The sequence below is a fragment of the Podarcis bocagei genome, assembly GCF_964188305.1.
Source record: "Podarcis bocagei genome assembly, chromosome: 18".
NCBI classification, from domain to species: Eukaryota; Metazoa; Chordata; class Lepidosauria; order Squamata; family Lacertidae; genus Podarcis; species Podarcis bocagei.
This window is the reverse complement of record NC_138144.1, coordinates 11,130,992-11,146,580: the sequence shown is the minus strand read 5'-3', so window position 1 is coordinate 11,146,580 and position 15,589 is coordinate 11,130,992. Positions and strand designations below refer to the sequence as shown.

General features: G+C 47.1%; 1 long non-coding RNA gene across 1 annotated transcript in view; it reads right to left on the bottom strand.

Moving 5' to 3' along the window:
* Positions 1-660: 660 nt before the first annotated feature.
* Positions 661-15,589, bottom strand: part of LOC308577767 — a 37,707-nt gene continuing 22,778 nt past the window's right edge. The window contains exons 2-3 of the long non-coding RNA XR_014003667.1: positions 4,666-4,767; positions 661-2,552 (exon numbers count right to left, since the gene is read on the bottom strand). This is a non-coding gene — a long non-coding RNA (uncharacterized lncRNA). The remainder of the gene's footprint in view (positions 2,553-4,665; positions 4,768-15,589) is intronic.

Sequence of the window (15,589 nt, the reverse complement as noted above, 5' to 3'; positions counted from 1 at the left end):
AAAGTTTCTGGCAGAAAGTAATAGAGGCAATCAAGAGGACTGTACGGAACAGTCTTAAATTTGCAGAGGAAAATATCCTTTCGAATTATATACCCAAGGCATGGAATCTAACAAAGGGACAGTATCAATGGACTCTCCATGCCCTTACAACAGCAAAAAGAGTAATATTGATGAACTGGAAAAATTAAAATGCAGCTGCCTGTAATGATTGGATTGATGATTTGTACAAACTCGCTACACATCAACATGTTGTGTACAAATGTAGACTTGCCATGGTTAAATTTAGCGATATTTGGAATTAATTTTTATAAACACCGTATTACGTTAAGGTCTGGTTAATTACAATAGCAAGCCCCTCCCCCTTTTGTAATGTACACAGTTTTGTTATTGATTTGTTTTGTTTTGTACATGGATACTATTTCTTGTATCATTTTTTATGTCGTTTTTGTGTCTTCTTTCTTGTGTCTGCACACTTGTACTTTTGGACTTTTTATTTTTCAACAATGAAATAGACACGCACACACACATGCGCACACTGAGCTGCACAAAGAATTCCTTCTTTTCGCCTGTCCTGATTCCGCCAGTGTAATTCCTCTTACAAAAACCAGGCTCATGATCCCAAAAAGACACGGCACATGAGGAAAGAAGGCAGAGGAGGGAGGAGGAAAAAGCCATATTAGGGCAATTCCATCCCCATGTGGTAAGTCAGGCATGGTGCGCTTGCTGAGCCCCTGCCCAAAGGCCAGTCCTGACGGCACCACAAAGAATGGTTTGGCTTGAACAACAAAACACTAGTTTTGCCAGACTCCTGTTGAGAGTATCTGTGAAGACGCCAATGCAAAGCACCCCCCTCCAATTCCTGGGTTTCAGTTTTCAGAAAGCTGAATATTTCAGAAGATTGAATTGAATAGTTGGGAGATTTAAGGTGGACAAAGATGATCTGTTCAAGTGAACCAACAAGTCATCCAAACTGTCCTAAGGCACTGATTGGCTAGAGTCAATCTCTATCTTTGCCAATTGTTTCCCAAATGCTAGTGCATCTTTTGTGAGATAAGGTTCAGGATGTCTGCAAATCACACACAAGCACCTATTGGCTAGCAGTTGGGAAGCCACCAACCACCATAGAATTGTAGAGTTGACAGGGACCCCGAGGGTCATCTAGTCCAACCCCCTGCAATGCAGGAATCTCAGCTAAAGCATCCAGGACACACAGCCATCCCATCTCTGCTTGAAAACCTCCACAGAAGGAGAGTCCACCACCTCCCAAGGGAGCTCATCCCACTTTCAAACAGCTCTTCTTGTCAGAAAGTTCTTCCTGATGTTTAGTCGGAATCTCCCTTCTTGTAACTTGAAGCCATGGGTTCGAGTCCTGCCCTCCAGAGCAAGAGAAAACAAGCTTGTTCTCTCTTCCATGGGACAGCCCCTTAGATATTTGAAGAGGGCTCTCCTATCTCCTCCCAGTCTCCTCTTTTCCAGGCTCAGTTTCCAGACCACTCCTCTCCAAATTTCCAGTGTTCTCTGCTGCTATCGAAATGCCCTTGAATTTGGTGTGGAATGCAAAGGACGATGGCGTGTGCATTCCGAATGCAAGAGGGTTGAAACGAGGCCAAGGCTCGTCAAGGCAAAGGAATGCGCATGGCAAAAAGTTCACTTTTTATTTCAAAGATAAGGCAGTCTCTTCCACAACTCCAGATCCCTTTGCACACCAATCTCAGCAGCCAGGTCCACACTCTATGGAGCAGTTGCAGCAACTGGGGACCACTCCCTCCGCCAGCTTATGTACCTTCCTCCGACAGCTGGAGACTGCGCCTGCATGGAAGCTGTTTCTGCTCTTCCCTTTTCAGTCCCCGCCTGGTTCTGGGAGACGATGTTACAGGAAAGGTTGGGGAAATAGCAGGCCTTTCTTTTGTCCAACCCAACCAGCAGGTTGTTGTTAAATGTTATATGTCAATTTGGACTTTTGGATTTTGTATGTTTAGGAGCTTTTGTTGAAGATTCTATTGTTTATTAGTATGTATTGTTTATTGTTTTTATTATGCTTTATTTTTACTTTTACTATGTTTTGATTCAGGATCGCTCCGCTGGTTAATGCATTGAGTGAATAATACGCAGGTTGCATATTCCTGCCTTGCAGGGGGTTGGACTAGATAACCATCAGGGTCCCTTCCAACTCTCTATGATTATTTTTATTATGTGTTTTGCAGGGCATTTTTTCAGCCGGAACTCAGGTGAGATCCGCACCCATTGCTTCGCCCAATCTTGGCCCTGGTCCTGCCAATCGCTAACATGTGGTCCCCCCAAAAATCCCTCCAAGGGGATGCTTCCCTTGGGCAGGAAAAGTCACCCCACGCCTGCCGCAATACAAGCTGGGATGTCTGCTTCCGATGGGGACGGCGATGGTGAAGACCTCTTTGATTCCTTACTCCCATCTCCAGCTAAAATTTGAGAACCAATTCCCGTGAGAAACACAAGTCTGGAAAGGACACGCCATCCAGCCAAATCTTGGAGAGAGCTTTGCAGTCGAGAGTCGCTGGGTATTTTGCTCTCGCCACCTGCGTTTGAGGAAGAGAGAGGGGTTAGTGACAGAGTGGTAGACCTTTGTTAGCCTCAGATTGGCAAGGCTCCCCTTCCATAGCATGCCGCTGTCCTGAGTTTTCCACAGGACACCCCATCCCCACACCCCGAAGGAAGAATGAGACAATTCCCAGCTTTGTATCTTCCTGTGAAAGGGGCTTCCTGAGGCTGCTGTTTCCCAGGCCCCTCTAAATCTTGGTGAAGGCTTGGAGGAGACCTTGGGGAGATCATCTCATCCAGTGGGTCCCAAAGTGAGCAGGATCACCCCCTAGGGCAGTTTTTAATGTTTTTATTATTTTTATTATTATTATTATTTACAGTAAGTTTCACCACCACTCCTCTTCTTCCCCGGCCTTATACTGTACTCTCCACTAATGTCTCATAACAAGTGTAACTGATCTGTAGAAAAGATTTTTCAACTGGAAAAAGAAACAAGGCACGTGCTTTTGTAAACCAAGAACATCTTTAATAACAATGATTAAAAAACTAAACAAAAAATTTGTACATGTTTCACCTGTTGTTAATGATGCTGCAGCAACCTCAAGGTGTCTCGTTTACAACATCTTTCTTTACTGTGTTGTAGAAATATAGATGCATACAAGAATGCAAATTTGTCCCTGCATCTTTCTGTTTGTTCGCTTGGAGAAGATAGATTTCTGGGGGGGGGGGGGGGAGCTGAGTATTTTTTTCCTGAAAAGGAGTGGTAGGCCATTATTTCAGAGTGAGTGGTATTCTCAAGCAACCAATGTAAGATTTGGGGCTGTTTTCCACCGAGTTGCAATCACTACTCGAACTGCCAAGATCAGGACGGTTCTTTTGACAATATATCTTGGCATCATCACAGACGTTCAGCGACACTGATATGTCTTCAGTTTTAATTCGGGGGGGGGGAATTAGGGTGTTTTTCCAGGGAGGGGGTCAGGAAGTACTTGAAGGCCAGCTTTAAAATATCATCCCCCCACCTCACGTCAGTGCAAGAGTTTCTGAGCAAATAGCATCGACCTGCAGTACCAGGTGCAAAAGCGCAGTTTTCATCTCCCCACCTCAACCCCCAATTGAGAGTGTTGCCCCCCCCTGCCCACGTTTGCTAATGACACATTTTATGCCTAGCTCAGAACCTTTGGGCGGGTGACGGAAAACGACTCTCCCTCTTAATTTAGTGATGGGAAATTGTCACTTAAGAAATGTGCTTTTCGCCCGTCACAGGTGCCCGGGAGGTCAGTAAGGCTAAAAGGAGCGTTTCTTGAGTGCGCAGAAACTGCTTGGCTGGCAGAATATTTGGGTGGGTGGGTGGGGGGTTTGCCTTCGCCGAAAGGCTCGCGCAAGGGGTTGGGGTGAGCGCGGGAGGGGAGGCAGAGGACGGAGGGAGAGACGGGGACATTTGGGTGCCAGTGGCAGAAAAATCTCGTGGGTCTCCAACCCTCACTTCTAGTCGTCTGGAGCAACAAGGAAGGATTCTGGGAACTGTAGTTAAGGTTGACAAGAAACCCTTATTTCCCGCCCCATAAGCTACAGTTCCCAGAGGTCCCATGAAGAGGCATAGATTGCTAAACTGTTCTGGAAATTGCAGCTCTGGGAACATAAGGGTCCCTTAGCAACACTCAGCCTCATTAACAAACTCCAGGGGGTTGGACTGGATGTCCTTTTGGGTCCCTTCCAACTCAACAGCTCTATGATTCTTTGAGTCTGCATCTCCCACGATATTTTTTTGGGGGTGGGGAAGACACGACTGTCCAAAGAAGAAGAAGAAGAGGAGGAGGAGGAGGAGGAGGAGGAGGAGGAGGAGGAGGAGGAGGAGTTTGAATCTGATATCCCGCTTTATCACTCCCCTTCAGGAGTCCCAAAGCGGCTGACATTCTCCTTTCCCTTCCTCCCCCACAACAAACACTCTGTGAGGTGAGTGGGGCTGAGAGACTTCAGAGAAGTGTGACTGGCCCAAGGTCACCCAGCAGCTGCATGTGGAGGAGCGGAGACGCAAACCCGGTTCCCCAGATTACCAGACTACCGCTCTTAACCACTACACCACACTGGCGCAGTGGTATCATTGTGCTCTAAATGCATCTTGCGATTGTGGATTCCAAGCCCCCTCACCTGTTAGCAGGGAAGGCTCAGAGGACACGCAGCAACCCAGGAACGAGAACTATTCTCTCTCTCAAGCACCAGCAGGAAACAACCGACTCAGAACAGCACCACCTAGTGACAAAACAAGAGAATGACATTATCCACATGCTCTACATTGAATCTATACCTCCAGCATTTACTTAATTTATATACAGTGGTGCCTCGCAAGACGAAATTAATCCGTTCCGCGAGTCTCTTCGTCTTGCGGTTTTTTCGTCTTGCGAAGCACGGCTATTAGCGGCTTAGCGGCTATTAGCGGCTTAGCAGCTTAGCAGCTATTAACGGCTTAGCGGCTTAGCGGATATTAACGGCTTAGCGGATATTAACGGCTTAGCGGCTTAGCAGCTTTAAGAAAAAGGAAACAAACTCGCAAGAACTCACAAGACGTTTTGTCTTGCGAAGCAAGCCCATAGGGAAATTTGTCTTGCGAAGCGACTCAAAAAATGCAAAACCCTTTCGTCTAGCGAGTTTTTCGTCTTGCGAGGCATTCGTCTCGCGGGGCACCACTGTACTTCAGAAGTAACAAATTAACAACACGTTTATTAACAGCGGATAGAACAGTAGTAGCCAGAACTCAGAAAACCTTGCAATTAATTAATATTGATCACTGGTATAATATCATCTGGCAAACAGCCATAATGAAAAAGCTGTCACAAAAATTGGAGGTGGCAAAGGGAGAGAAGCAGCAAGGCACTTTTTGAACTGCATGGTGTGGTTTTATTAAATGCACAAAAGGAGCAAGACAAGAATGAGAAATACGTCCAACATATATCGCAATAGATAAGAAGATGCTGCTCATTAGCTCAAGCCGATCACTCTGTTTTATACGTGGATTTATTGAAGAACTCCTTATCCTGGTTTACTGTTATCTTATTATTATGTACTGTAAAATAATATGCTTAATAATATTGTTCCCCAACCACTCTGGGCGGCTTCAAGCACATATAGAAACATAATAAAAACATAGTCTTTTACACCCTTGGTGACCCATTTTCTGTTAGTCATGCCATGTTTTATTATTTATCTGTGTACACTATTGTAACCCGAATATTGCTACAAAGTTGGGTGGTGCCTGCCCCTCTCTCTGCAGAGCGATGGCAAGAGCCCAGGGCGTTCCGGACACTCACCCAGGGTCTGTGTCCCTTTGCAGAATTGAGACAGGGCGGAGACTGTTGTAGCTTTACGAAATGTGGTTTATTTGCCTATTTGCACCTTCAGTCTACATGGAGGGAGTCCAGATCTTGATTATTTGGGATGTGGAGGGAGAAATACAAGCTGCAGAGGAATTCCTGGACTAGCCTACGCAAAAGGACCTGGCCAAGCTAGGGCCACGTGGGAACAATAGAGGGCCATTGAGGATAACTGTCCTCCCTCCTTGCCCTGAGACTGGGGGTTTGGAAGGCTGCAGGGTAACTGGGTGTGAAGTGAAAGGAAAAGAGAGGCGTTTTAAGCAAGGTGTGCTGGGAAGAAGAAAGGGAGAGAAGGATGGGATCCATCTTGGGCAGGCTGGCTGCAGGCTGGCTGGGAGACATGCCTTGGAGTCCAGGGCTGCACAAGCCCCTCTTGAAATGACCATGCTGTAAGATCGGGGCTCCCTCCAGGCAGACTGAAGGTGTAAATAGGGGAATAAACCATCTTTTTTAAAGCTATGATGGTCTCTGCCATGTCTAAATTCTCCAAAGGACCACAGACCCTGAGTGGGTGCCTGGAACCCCCTGGAGTCTTGCAGAGAGAGGCGGCGGCACCCGACTTTTGCAGCTGTCTTCTTTCTATTACAGGTTGCATCACTACTTGTCTACATTCAAGGTGAATCAGAGTTGGAAGGGACCCTGATGGTCATCTAGTCCAACCCCTGCTTCAAAAGAAACAGAACTATATGCAGAGAATTCCCTCCTCTCTGCTCCTGGCAGACTCACAGACACAGGCTCTCTTCTCCCTGAGACATGGCCTGATCCGGCTTTCCTTCTGTTTGCCAGTGGATCTTCCTCCTTGCTCCTCCCTCGCTTGACCCCGTCCCGAAGGCGGCCGCCTTGCTCCAGACATCATTTGCATTTCTCCAGCAGGTGGACACCCCATCTGCTCCCAGGCACTGATGTCAATTAGCTCTCTCCCGCCTCCCCCGCCCCCCAGACGTGCATCCAAAGGACACAGGACCTGGGCGGCAAGGATTCGGGGCGTGTGGGCTCTGCGCATCTCCCCCGACACACAGCCCATTTATGCCAAGGAGGAAGAGAGATGTCTGCCGTCTCGACAGGCCGCTGCCCCCAAGGGGCTCTTCGTCGCCTGGGGGACTGGGGCAGACAGACGCAATAACCGTAGCCAAGGGGGGATATCCTGCAGGAGACAGACACCAAGGGCTGGCGCTCAATTAGAGGCTCCCAAACTTTTTCGGCCCACTGCCCCCTTGGCTCCATAAGCCCATTCTCTGTGCCCCCTACCCTGTTAAAACAGGCCCTCCAAGTCCCCCCATTTTCCAGGGACAGTCCAGGATTTACAGAAGCCATCCCAGAATGTCCCACTTTTCCTTAGGACGTCCCTATTTTCGTCAGAGAAATGTTGGAGGGTCTGGAGTTATGCGACCCCTGAGCCAAAGAGATAAGAAACTAGACAACCTTTAGAAGACATCTGAAGGCAGCCCTGGACAGGGAAGTTTAAAAAATGCTTTATTATGTTTTTATATATGCTGGAAGCCTCACAGAGTGCCTGGGGTAACCCAGTCAGATGGGGAGGGTATAAATAAGAACATTGATGTTGTGGTTGTTGTTGTTATGGAAAAGGACCTCCCTATTTTAGGGTTGCCATTTTTCAAAAAGAGTTATTTTTAAGGACATTTGCCAAAATCTACACTTCCGACACGGGTTGACATATATCCGGATTCTCCTGGACACTTCAGAAATTTCTGCCTGGACACTGTATCTGACGCCCGAATCCCGGCTATGTCCAGGAAATTCTGGGCGAAGGGCAAACCTACGGCCTATTTTCAACAGATAAATGTTGGAATGGAGGGTATGTAAAAAGTATTTATTCAGGGGGGTGGCTGTCCCATGGAAGAGGGAGGAGGCTTGTTTTCTCCTGCTCTGGAGGGCAGGACTCGAACCCATGGCTTCAAGTTAAAAGAAAGGAGATTCCAACTAAACACCAGGAAGAGCTTTCTGATAGTAAGAGCTGTTCGACAGTGGAACAGGTGGTGGCCTCTCCTTCCTTGAAAGTTTTCTAAGCAGAGGTTGGACGACCATCTCTCATGGATGCTTTAGCTGACATTCCTGCATTGCCGGGGGCTAGTCTAGGGACTCAGCTATGCAGCTGCAAATAAATTTTAAGTGAAGAGGCAATGGGGCAATGGGATGGGGGCACCAGAAGTGCAAATGATTTTCAGACTTTGAGAAGCTGGGCTCTCTGGATCAAGTCTGGGTGAATTAATCATAGAGTTGGAGGGACCCCAAGGGTCATCTAGCCCAACCCCCTGCAATGCAGGAATCTTTGGCCCAACATGGAGTTCGAACCCACAACCCTGAGATCAAGAGTGTCATGCTCTACCACCGGAGCCAGCCAATTAAAACAGTTTCAACTGGATTCTGAGCAAATGTGCAATGAATTGTTCTCTTCAAAATTGATTGAGTGATTAACTTCCTTAGTGGTTCATGCAAGCAGCTGTTCTGAATTTTGCTTTTTATAGGGCACTGGGCATGAGCGTATGGAACTGAGGGGGCAGGGACCCCCCAAAATCAGGGAACCCTGGGGGCCGGCTGTATTTGAAGTTGTACATTGGAAGAATCAACACATCACATCACGCAGCACCTTATTGAACTGTGGAACTCCCTGCAGGGATGGCACCAACTTGGATGACTTTAAAAGAGGATTGGATAAATTCATGGAGGAGGAAAGGGCTGTCAGTGGCTTTCTGGAATAGGGGTTTCTGGAAACTGTAGTGGGGAGAGAGTTGCTCTTGTGTTCAAATCCTGTTCTGGGCCTCCCTTTCTGGTGGGCCGCTGTGAGACCAGGATGCTGGATTTGACGGGTTCTGGGCCTGACCCAGTAACAAGGCTCTTCTTAGGTTCCTATGGAACCTCCAGGTCCAGAGGCAGTCTATCTGGAGCCCTGGGTTCATAGCCACTATGGGAACAGGATGAGTCCTAGGCCTGATCCATATGCTCTCATGTTCTTCTGGCACACCGGTTGGAAATGGCAGTTTACATTTCTTAAATAAACGAATATTGCGCTGATGGCAATCCAGTATTTTTTCTTTTTCCGATACGGGTCAACTTGCATCCCTTTCCCCCCAAAGCACGCACACCACTATTAAGTTAACTTTATTCGTTTTACAGCCCCGGAGAGGACAGTTTGAATAATTCATGCCTGGCGGTGGGGAGGGGAGGGGAGGATGGAGTTACCTCTGACCTTGAACGCTGGGGTCCTTTTTATCGTGCCCCATCTCCCCCCCCCGCCCCACAGTCCGCGTGCCCATTCACAACAGCTGGGGTGTCTAGCCGCGAGTTGACAGTTCAATGCAGTCTTTGTCTAACCCGGCCATTAACCGAGACGAGTTCTTAAAATGCAGAGAAGTTACAATATAATATTTATGGACTCTACGCCAGCTCCTCTGCTCCACCCCCCCCCCCACGCACATGCACACATGCTCAGTGCGTGTCTGGGCTTTGGCAAGCACTACCTCCTGGCCTGAAAATTTAGAAGCAGGAGAAGTAAAAGCAAACGAGGACAGCCATCCCAAGGCTGCAAAAGCCTTGTTATTACTGCAGAAAATCTCCAAAATAGCAAAACAGGTAATAGAATCAAGTACAGAACTAGCATGCCCTCCAACCTTTCTCCAGTGAAAATAGGGATGAATCCTTTTAAATATCTCCCAGGACAACAATGTGCATGTACTGTTTAGGGAAGTTCTTAATGTTTGAAGTTTTATTCTTTTTTTCGTGTTCTTTGGGAGCCGCCCAGAGTGGGTGGGGTATAAACAACAACAACAACAACAACAACAATTATTACATGACAAGGAACTCATAACTCACTCTCAGCAACTAGAAATATGGTAACTAGACACTGGAAGGACTTATCAGGAATTAACATAGACCAGCGGAACCAAAATGTACGGGAAACTGCCCTGCTAGAGAAGTTAGCCAACAAACTTAAACTAGCACAGGAGGAAGCCTTTTTCATGGCTCTCCTTTTTCATATACAGGATAAAACAGCATACAACTCAATATGGCTAACCTGACCCTCCCACCCACAGGCAAACAAGGCACACGGCAACTAACTGAACTTCCAATCCCTCGCAAGGCCAATGAAGACAAATAAATATAGAAATAAAGGGCCGACCCATGTGATGCAGACACAAATCCCCACCCTAACTCTATGCAGGAGAATGAAAGAACAATACTCCCTTCCCCCCTTTCTTTCCCCCCCCAACTGTACAATGTCCATTACATTAATGTCTCAACTAGGTCTCAACTAGGGCCAGGGCCTTTTCAGTACTGGCCCCAACTTGGTGGAACGCTCTGTCCCAAGAGACCAGGGCCCTGCGGGACTTGACGTCTTTCCACAGGACCTGCAAGACAGAGCTGTTCCGCCTGGCCTTTGGTTTGGACTCAGTCTGACCCTTATGTTTCCCTCCCCTTATGGTTTTGATCTATGGGCTACTTTTCAAATGAGGCTGCATTTTAAATGATATTTTAACCTGTATTTTAAATTGGTCCCCCCCCATTATGTTTTTACTGTAATTTTACTGGTGTTAGCCACCCTGAGCCCAGCTCTAGCCAGGGAGGGTGGGGTATAAATAAAATTTATTATTATTATTACTATTATTATTATTATTATTATTATTATTCTGAACATTAAAAAACTGTGAAAAAGACTCTGGAGAGAGCTCAGTTGGCTAGAGACTGGTGCTGACAACACCAAGGTTGCCAGTTCGATCCCCGTGTGACAGGACAGCTGCAATGCCTCCATTGCAGGGGGTTGGACTGGATGACCCTCAGGGTCCCTGCCAACTCCACAATTCCAGGATACTATGAATCAATAGTGGAGATGCTATATGTACATTTCCTTGTTTATTTTGTAACACAAGACAATCGTCAATGAAAACTATTTTTTTTTAAAGGTGGTGAACAAAAGGGCAAGCAGGACTATTGAGGGGATGGAGCGACTTGCCTGTGAGGAAAGGTTGTAGCGTTTGGGAACTTTTGGTTTAGAGAAAAGGTGAGAAAGGGGGGACGCAGCGGCAGAACTTCATCAAACGATGTGTGGCCTGGAGAAAGTGGGAAAGAAAAGTTTTTCTTCCTCTCTTGTCATGCTGGAACTCACGGGCATCCTGTGCCCACGAAAAGGACTTATTGGAAAAGGACTTATGCAGGAGGCTTTGATGGTCCCAACCTGGATGGATTTAAAAGAGTATCGGACACAGAGGAGAAAGCTATTGGCTGGCATGGAGGCAGCGGCGCTTCTGAATACCAGAGGCCGGAAACTGCAGTTTCCCCCTGAGGCATCTGGCTGGTGAGAACAGGTGGATGGACTAAACAGGCCACTGGCCGGATTCAGCAGGCAATTCTGAGGCTCCTGTTTTGTAGAATCACAGCATTGTGGAGTTGGAAGGGACCCCAAGGGCCATCTAGACCAACCCCCTGCGAGGCTGGAATCTCAGCTAAAGCATCCAGGACAGATGGCCTGTTTAGAGCTCTGCTTAAAAACCTCCAAGGAAGGAGAGGCCACGACCTTCCAAGGGAGACTGCTCCACTGCCGGACAGTTCTTCCTGGTGTGTAGTCGGAATCTCCTTTCTTGTAACTGGAAGCCATGGGTTCGAGTCCTGCCCTCCAGAGCAGGAGAAAACAAGCTTGCTCCCTCTTCCATGTGACAGCCCTTGAGATCTTTAAAGATGGCTCTCCTATCTCCTCTCCATCTCCAACCCTCTGGAGAGAGAAGGAAACTCAGAAGGGTTCACTGCTGGGGAACACGGACAGAAAAGTGGGTGGGAGGGCAGCGCAAGTGGAGGAGGATGCAGCTAGCCGACTGAGCTATGCCCTGAAGTGCTGCACATGCTGCAACATGCGGCTGCAGTGGCAACTGGATCCTGCTTTAATGTCCTCCTCAGCCTACATAACATAACTGCAATCAAAAAGCCTTCTTTTTTGTGAGCAGTTTTTTTGTCGTATAATGTTTTATTAATTTTTTCAAATGTTTTCACAATAACCTTCAAATCAAATAATTACATTATTTCGCAAGCTGACTTCCCACTCTCACTTCCACAAACCTTTTCTACTGCATTATATTTTTATCTATTACAAAAAATAATAATTCCCGTTACAATTGTTTTGTCATTTTCCTTCCACTGCCTGTATCTCAAATCTTGCCCACTGAAATGTTTTTTGTAAACAGTTTTGACAACCACCACCAAGCAGTATATATATATATTTTACAATTGTAAAAACCCCCCTCAAAACTGTTTACAAAACAAGATAAAGCAATAAAAGAAAAACTAGCAACCACCTAAAACTTTAGAAAAGTTTGAATAACGACAGACTAAAGACAGATTAGAACTCACACCAACTTTCTGAACCTCTGGACAGGCTTATCTAAACAAGAATGCTGTGGCTCTTGATGTCCACGAGCCATAATAATAATAATAATAATAATAATAATAATAATAATAATAATAATAATAATATATTATTTATACCCCGCGCATCTGGCTGGGCTTCCCCAGCCACTCTGGGCGGCTTCCACCAAGATATTAAAATGCAATAATGCACCAAACATTAAAAGCTTCCCTAAAGAGGGCTGCCTTCAGGTGTCTTCTGAAAGTCTGGTAATAGTTGTTCTCTTGGTGGGATCTGCGCTGCCTCCCCGGCCAGAAGCCGCCCTGCTTCTGCATCCCAGTTGCTCTTGCGCTCGATCCAGACATCTGATCAGCCGCGGTGAGATCAGGGCGCTGGACCAGGGAGGCCGGTGCCAGACGCGCAGTCTCCGCGGGCGCAGGAGGGGATTTCCAGGCGGAGACACAATGATCTCATTCTCTGGGGCCTCGAGGTGGGTCTTGCCCCTTTCCCAGCCAGACACAATAGCCGCCTCCTCCACCCACCACGGCCCCGGCCATCTCCCCACATTGTCCGCCGGCTTTCCCACACACGCTCCCTCTCCCGCACGCTCAAATCCTTTGCGCCCTTGGGGAGGGATAATGGGGACATTAATGCTTTCCACGGCGGAGACGTTTTTGTCCGGGAGGAAAAAAGAACTTTGTGCATGGATTTGTTAGGCGAGGGAGCAGTTGGGGGGGGGGGAGAGAAGCCCATTCCTCTTTTCCATCCATAACCCAGAGAGAGAGAGAGAACTCTGGATTTAGCCCCAAATAGCTATAAATATTCAAGGCGGACAGAGAGAAGAAGAGAGATCTCAGCTCTCAGTACAATTGTCCCTTTTGGAAATTGGCATCACTCACCCCAAACAACTTCGCGCATGCTTGGGGACTGGGGTTATTATTATTATTATTAGCCAAACATAGAACTGTAGAGTTGAAAGAGACCCCAAGAATCATCTAATCCAGCTCTCTGTAAATCTGCTTGTTTGTTTATTACATTTATAAACCTCCTTTCATCCTAAGACCTCAGGGCAGTCCACAGAATAAAATACAGGATAAAAGCATGAAAAATAAATAAAACAAAAACACCAAAATAAGTAAAAAACAAACAAGCACACAAATGCAAAACAATACCCTCCTTCCCACAGACATACTTTAAAGGCTGTAGAATATTAATCGGGAATGCAGGGACCTGAGCTAAATAAACCTGAAAACCTCCAATGAAGGAGCGTCCACCCTCTTCTGAGATCAAAGAATCATAGAACGGTAGAGGTGGCAGGGGACACCCAAGGTCATCCAGCCCAACCCCCTTGAATGCACGAATCTCATCTAAATCATCTCTGGCAGGTGGCCACCCAACCTCTGCTTCAAAACCTCCAAGGAAGGAGAGTCCATCACCTCCAAAGGGAGTTCTTTCTGATGTTTAGTCAGAATCTCCTTTCTTGCAACTTGAAGCCATGGGTTCGAGTCCTGCCCTCCAGAGCAGGAGAAAACCAGCTTGCTCCCTCTTCCATGTGACAGCCCTTGAGATATTTGAAGATGGCTCTCATCTCTCCTCTTAGTCTCCTCTTCTCCAGCTCCTTCAACTGTTCTTCATAAGGCCTGGTTTCCAGACTCCTGATCACCTTGGTCTCCTCCTCTGCACACCTTCCAGCTTGTCAACATCCTTCTTAAATTGTGGTGCCCAGAACAGGATGCAGGACTCCATACGTGGTCTGAGCAAGGCAGAATAGAGGGGGAATCCTCCCCCTACAGAGCCATCATTTCTGCTTGGAAGCCTCTCCAGGGACCCCCAAATAATTTCACCGGAGTTTCATGCCAAAATCATACCGACCTCCCTAATTCAGAGTTAGACCATTAGTCCACCTAGCTGGCCCTCAGCCCTGAATGCGAAACCAGGTGTGCTGGAAGGCTGATGCCAATAGGAAGCTCAGGACTGGCTGTGCTCCACTGAGCTCAGGGCTGCCTGCGCTGACTGGCAGCAGCTGCCCAAGGCTTCAAGCAGGGGACTCTCCCAGTCCTTTGCTGGAAATGCTCTCAGGGATTGGACCTGCATGTGAAACAAGAGCTCTGCCATGAAGCTGTGGCTCTCTTTCCCAGGACAGGACCACATGCCTGGCATTTGGTGTTAGACTGCCCCTGAACAAGGAAGCTCTACTTAACTCTCAGCAATGGATGCCTCCACTCATCCTCTGAGAAGCAATCCCTATTGATGGTATCAAACAAATCCTGGAAATGTAAACATAATGAGGGAACATAGTCGCCCAGAGTGGCTGGGGCAACCCAGTCAGATGGGTGGGATATAAATAAAATAACAACAACAACATGAACAATTGTACCCTGCCCATCTGGGTTGCCCCAGATCTCATAATATGAAAAAAATCATAATAAGATGAAATAATTAGCAGGTTTTGAAATATGAGCAGCAGTAGAAGATTGATAATATAGGAAATAGAAGATGTCATGGATGTTTTAGCTGAGATTCCTGCATTGCAGGGGGTTGGACTAGATGACCCTCGGGGTCCCTTCCGACTCTACGATTCTATAATTCTGTGTCTTAGGTGAAATGTTTATTAGAATGCAATGTGTAAATGGGATGGGAAAGGCGGGAAGTCAAAGTTTAAAGAGAAATGTGGAATAAATTTGGAATCTGGAGTATATATGTAAAGATTTCAAAGTTTAATTTAAAAAATGGACCCAAGAAGTACCGTAATCCCTTTCCTTTGGAAAGCCCAGCTCAGGCTTCCCAGTGCATCTTACAGTGAATAAGCAAAAGTGTAGAACTCAGAGCAGAAAACTGGGCAGCAGCCCTGCTAGCGAGGAGAGGCTGAGCGGTCAGAAGGGAGGAAGGGGCTTCAGGGACCAGGGATGCCAAGTGAGAAAGAGGAAGGAATTTGAGGAAGGCAAGAGGAGCCTTCGGATATTCGATATTCGGGGCTGGAGCTGCAGAAACAGCAGTCCTGGAAGGATCAGGCTTCAAGGTCTGGGGGGGAGAGAAGGGGGAGGCAAATCTATGGCGACCTGGACGATGAGGACCACAAACCTGCACTGGGTGCACAAACTGTGATAGCGAATCATTGCTGAGCCAGGTCCATATCTACATCTCGGCCATCAGGAGGATGGATTAGATGGAGGGGCTGCCATTCTTCATTGGCTTGTGGGGCAACCGGGCAGCAGTGAGTCAATGCAAGTTTTCTTGAGAAAGCAGATGGGTAAATTCTTCTCCCTCTCTCACAGCAACACTGGAACCCACCGATATTTTCATTTTACTCTTACCTATACTGCCTTTCTATATTACTGTATGCAAGGAGGTT